The sequence below is a fragment of the Myotis davidii genome, unplaced genomic scaffold, assembly GCF_000327345.1.
Source record: "Myotis davidii unplaced genomic scaffold, ASM32734v1 scaffold497, whole genome shotgun sequence".
Taxonomy (NCBI): domain Eukaryota; kingdom Metazoa; phylum Chordata; class Mammalia; order Chiroptera; family Vespertilionidae; genus Myotis; species Myotis davidii.
Window position 1 is genome coordinate 4159777 of NW_006288434.1, and position 6096 is coordinate 4165872.

Here is a 6096-nt window from a genome sequence, read left to right on the forward strand (position 1 = left end):
CGGGTGAAATCGGCTCTAACGGGACCCGTTTCCGGGCCTGGCTGTAAATGGGGAGCCGGGGCCTGCGCCCCCCGACTCCCGCTGCGGGGACCCGAGGGGGAGAGAGGCCATGCACCGGGGGAGGCTCCTGCGAGAAGACCGCCAAGCGCTTCCAAAGCAGAAATTCCACCGACGGAAAGGGTGCCGCCTTGGGGTCAAGCATGTGTTAAGGGGGGCCCATCAGGATTGTCTCCCTCCTGCCAAACCTTCAGGGAGTTCCCAGCCTCCCCCCAGCGAGGAAGGCCACTATGTTTAATTTGCATTTCCCCCCTGTCATCGGAGTTCCCTGCTACCATTGTTCCTTCCCCGTCCCTTAATGGGAAGAAAAGAAGTTTAGGGTTCAGTAAACCTGCGACAAGGACAGTAAAACAAAACAAGAAGAAGAAGAAGGGGAGAGAGTGGTTAAGGCTGTAAATGGGGGAAAGGAAGGTCTCTCCCTGGCCGCTGTGGCTCAGGTGGTTGAACGTTGTCCGGATTCCCCGTTAGGGCACCTCCCAGGTTGCGGGGCATCCATCCCCTGTCGGGAACATATGGGAGGCAACCGATTGATGTTTCTCTCCCTCTCCCTCTGCCGTCGCTGTTTCCCTCTCTCCCTACCCCTCTCTTTACAAAAAATACATTTTATTTTTTGGTAAAGAAAGGTCTTATTTTTCCCCCATTGCTCCTTGGAGGTAGAAATATACGAACGGTGCTTATTCTGGTTTTCATTTATTATTCAAAATATTGCAGGACGTCATGTTCCGTTGACGTTGGAAAGGACAGCATTTAAGTGCCGCTGCAATGTTCAAACCCAGGTTGGCTGGAAATGATCGTTTGAAATGGTAGTTTTAGTAAACAGTGGAGGCAGAAAGCAACCCTTTCCTGTGACTGATGGCCTTGAAATGTTTGTGATCTTTCCTTCCCGTTTCACTTTTTGCGGCTAAGACCGTGACTGTCTATTTATATTATTTGAACTTGATTTCTTGACCCTTTTGATTATATGAAGGGTTAGTATTCCTAACTTTCATTTTCAGTTTTTGTCATCCTAATGCAAATCTTTCTACTTCTGCTTATAACTCAAGCTATTGCCATGTTTGTCTGTTTATGCTTCCTTAACACCCAGCTGTCCGAACTGAATCAAGATGTAAATATTTCTCTATTTAGAAAGTGGTGCTGATCTATTAACTCTTATTTTCAAATGTTCTTTCCTTGCTACGTGGTTAAAGGTTTAGAATTGTGCAACAACAATAAAAACTTATTTGTTAGTTTAATATTCTCCTTTTTATTACTGAAATGTAAATTTAATGTCTTTGGGAACTATATTTTTTAAATAATATTTTTCTTGATTTCAGAGAGGGAGAGACACAAACATCAATGATGAGAATCATTGGCTGCCTCTTGCATGCCCCCTACTGGGGATCAAGCCTGCAACCTGGACATGTGCCCCTGACCAGAATCAAATCCAGGACCCTTCAGTCCCCAGGCCGACCCTGTATCCACTGAGCTAAAGCAGCTAGGGGTAAGGGAACTATTTTAATGTCACCTCAAGGAATCCTTTTGAGAAAAAAATTACATTTCGTAACCAATGTTAGTGTATTTTTTCAGTATCTCTTACTTCGCAGAGATTCCTGTATGATTAACTTTTAAAACTGCAATATTAGAATCTAATGAACAAAATAAACTGATGTACAAAATAGATCCAGAGACATGGAAGTATGCAGCAGAGTGATGAATCTCAGAGGGAAGGCAGGGATTAATGGGGGAATTTATATGCATGCATGCATGGCCTAAGGACACTGCAATAGTGTGGTGAAGGCCTAGGGGGTAGGTTATGAGATGGAGGAGGTCGATGGGGAAAAAGGGGAGCATCTGTAATACTTTCAACAATAAATATAAATTAAAACAAACAACCTGCAACATTATTTTAGGATTTGAAACACAACCCAAGTCCTCGTCTCTGAACAGTAGCTACTTGAGGCACTGTTGCTTCATTTGATGGATGCCTCAATTGAGAGTTAGAGTTTATATGTATAAAGAAGAGTGTATTTTACTGTCATCTAGCCAGTGTTGGAATCTTTTATTTTGGTGTGATTTGTAGAATTTTGGGTGCCTTTTTACTTGACTAAATGAAACCATATTAGTATATGCTTTTAAAGATACCTCAGTAGCTTAATAGAAAATAAATGCATTTTACAAATTTGAAATAGGGGAGTCACAAAGTAATATTTTTGCAGTTGTGAATGTAAAGCACTTGGGGTCACCTCTCTTTTTGAAAAATATATTTTTAAATATATTCCTTTAGAGCGAGAGAGATAAAAAAAAAAAGAAACATCAATCAACTGCCTCCTGCACATGCCCCAACTGGGGATTGAATCTGAAACTTGGGATGTGCCCTGATGGGGAATTTAACCTGCCACCTTTTGGTGTATAGGACGACACTCCAAGCCACACTGGCCAGGGCTGAGGTCCCGTCTCTTTAATGGGATCAGGTTGAAAGATGCTGTTTGTTTTTATGGGGTTGTTAGATGGAATTAGGTATAGGTAATTTGAAGCAAACTTTTTTAACATTTGAAAGAATTTTGTATATTATAGCAGGCTCTTATTTTATCTTAAACACGTATTTATATTTATCACAGAAATTCTTTGTTTTCTAATCATAACACCCCTCCCCCACACTTTTTCTTTTAATTTGGAGGGCACGGAATATTGAAGAATGTAGTTTTCTGAGTTTTTCAAGGGCGAGAGGCAAGATAAATATTTGTGAGAACATATAAAAGTCCCTAGTCAAGTGTAGGGCATAGAGCAAGGGCATATACACATGAATTCCCTCCTTATATTTCTTCTCCAGTCAGGTTATAAAGGAAATGTTAGAGAATTGTGGGATGTTTTTTGTTTGTGTGTTTTCTGATGTTACTACAAAGTGACGATTGATTGTTACTGGCTGACTTCATGCTGACTAAGCTATATGCTCTTTGATTGTTGGAGGCCCATATAAAAATTAGGCCATTTGGGGCTGAAGGTTAAGAAAAGTCAAATTTCTAAATTTATATTTGCACATTCTATTATATTTGGCAAGCTAGGACTAGTAGACTTTAATGCTGGTCTGAAAGGACCCATGATCAAATATGAAATGAATTTAGCTTAAAGATTTTGGGTTGACTCTCCTTTTTAGCAAACTGCACTGCATCATTACTAATCTGACTAGAGGCCCGGTGCACAAAATTCATGCACTGGGGCGGGGTGTCCCCCAGCCTGGCCTGTGCCCTCTCACAGTGCAGGAGCCCCACGATCTATCACCCCAAGAGGTAGCCCCCACCAGCCATCCGGGGCTCCTCGATGGATTGCCCCAAAGAGGTAGGCCTGAACCAGGAGTCCCGCCTCCACGCCACATGGATCCACGGGACCCTCAGGCCTAGCCACACGGCCTTGCCCACCCGCGTGCAGCCTCTTGGTGATGGATTGTGAGGGCATGATAACAATTTGCATATTAGCTTTTTATTATTTAGGATTACTTATAGAGAACAGTTAAATTTTCCTTAGGTGATTTTGTTTCTCCACTCAGGAGTAGATACTATTTTTCTTCGGCTTTTTTTTTTAAGTCATAAAATATCAGTTCTTTGTTAGCTGGCAGAAGATGTATAACTTTAAAACAACTATCTATGTAACCATAGCTGCACAACTAAAGATTGATGGTTAATAGTCTTTTGCTAAACACATCTGTATTTCAGATGGTTGGTAGACTTCTACCAAAAATGGCAATAAAATCATTTTGGGGGTTTATAAGTTGGGTACTAAATTTGTTTCTCAATACCTATCATATGTCAGTAATACTTTCTGTATTAAAGTGGGGAAAATTAGCACCTTTTGAGAAAGTCGTTTTTGAAATCCTGTTTGGGAGAGTTTTCATATGTGAAAGCCTCAGCAGGACAAAACTGATGAGTTGTTTTAGCTCTCAAATAAGTTTGTACATTGAATTATGAAGCAAAAGCCCATTCATAATCACCATAGTTTGTTTAAGCCCAGAAGAAACTCAAAACTCAGTCTTGGGTCCAAAAAAACTGGAATTAGCCCCTTAAAATTATATACACTTAACATTTTCCATTTCTGCCCTTCTTTGGAGACCCCTGAAAGTATAAATAGCCCCGCTGTAATGTGAATAGTAGGCAGGTTGCCAGTTAATGAGACAGACACTCAGGTAGAGGTGAGCCATAAGAGGGAGCAAATTAGTTAGAGGCAAGGAGCAAGAAACCAGGAGAAGCCCAAGGGGTATAGCACAGTGGTTGAGCATAAACCTATGAACCAGGAGGTCACAGTTCAATTCCCAGTCAGGGGATATGCATGGGTTCAGGCTCGATCCCCAGGGGGACATGCAGAAGGCAGCTGATCAATGATTCTTTCTCATCATTGATGTTTCTCTCTCTCTCTCTCCCTTATCTGAAATCAGTAAAAATATGTTTAAAAAAGAGAAAAAAGAAACCAGGAGAAGCTATTGGGAATGTGATAGTGGTGGGCTTCTAGATAAATATTATATAACATAATATGTCCTAAATTAAATTATTATGCATTATCACAATGAGATAACGTATGTGAAATGTGCCATAGAAGTGTAGGTAATAATATAAACTATAATGGCAGGGACCATTCTCTTTGTTCACTCTTAAGGTCTTATCATAAAGCCTGACAATAATAGGTGTTTAATAAGTATTTGCTAACTGAGTAAAGTCTATATAATGTATCTGTTTCATAACTTGCTCTATGTTATATATATCCTATATAATAAAACCCTAACATGCAAATCAACCAAACGGGGAATGACCGGTCGCTATGACATGCATTGACCACCAGGGGGCAGACACTCAATGCAGGAGCTGCCCCCTGGTGGTCAGTGCACTCCCACAGGGGGAGTGCCACTCAGCCAGAAGCTGGGCTCACAGTTGGTGAGCGCAGCAGCAGAGGTGGTAGCCTCTCCCACCTCAGCAGCACCACTAAGGACCCCTTGGGGGATGTCCACCTGCAGGGAGTGGGCCTAAACCAGCAGGCAGACATCCCCCAAGGGGTCCCGGACTGAGAGAGGGCACAGGCCAGGCTGAGGGACCGCCCCTCTCCCCCAGTGCATGAATGTCATGCACTGGGCCTCTAGTAATCTTAATAAAAGCCTAAGAGACCTTTATGGCAGAACAACCAGTTGCTATGTTGCACACTGACCACCAGGGGGCAGACACTCAATGCAGGAGCTGCCCCCTGGTGGTCAGTGCGCTCCCACAGGGGGAGTGCCACTCAGCCAGAAGCTGGGTTCACAGTTGGTGAGCGCAGCAGCTGAGGTGGTAGCCTCTCCCACCTCAGTGGCACCACTAAGCCTGAAGCTGCGGAGCAGCAAGCAGGTGGGCGGTAAGGAGCAGGGGGTCCTGGACTGTGAGAGGGCACAGCCTGGGCTGAGGGACACCCTCCCTCTCCCCAGGCACAAATTTTGTGCATTGGGCCTCTAGTGTGAATCATAAATGTAATCTAAGGTTTTCTACGTCACATTAAAAATAAAAATAAATAGATGAAATTAATTTTCATAACATATTTAACCCAGCATATTCAAACGATTATATCAAGGTATATTAATGAATGACTTTACAGTCTCTCTTTTTTAAAAATTGGTTTGAGAGAGCGAGAGAGAGAAACAAAAACATCAATGTGAGACAGAAACATGGGTTGGCTGCCTTCCGCATGTACCCACAACCTGAGTATGCGCCCTGACTGGGAACTGAATCCGCCACCTTTTGAACCAGACAATGCTCCAACCAACCAAGTCACACCTGCAAGGGCACTTTCCATATTTTAAATCAGTTAATCCTTCCAACCATTTGGGATAGGTGCTGTTATTATCCCCACTTTTCAGATGTACAAATGAGTCACACAAATTGTTAAGTATTTTCCCCAAAGGTCACAGAACTCATAAGTGTCAGAGCCAGGATTAAAACCCAGGCAGTTTAATACCAGAACCATATTCTATGTAATTTCTCATCTGCTATTTTTAAATAAAATGTTATACTGCCCTTGCCCTGATTTTTTTTTTACTATAGTACTTAC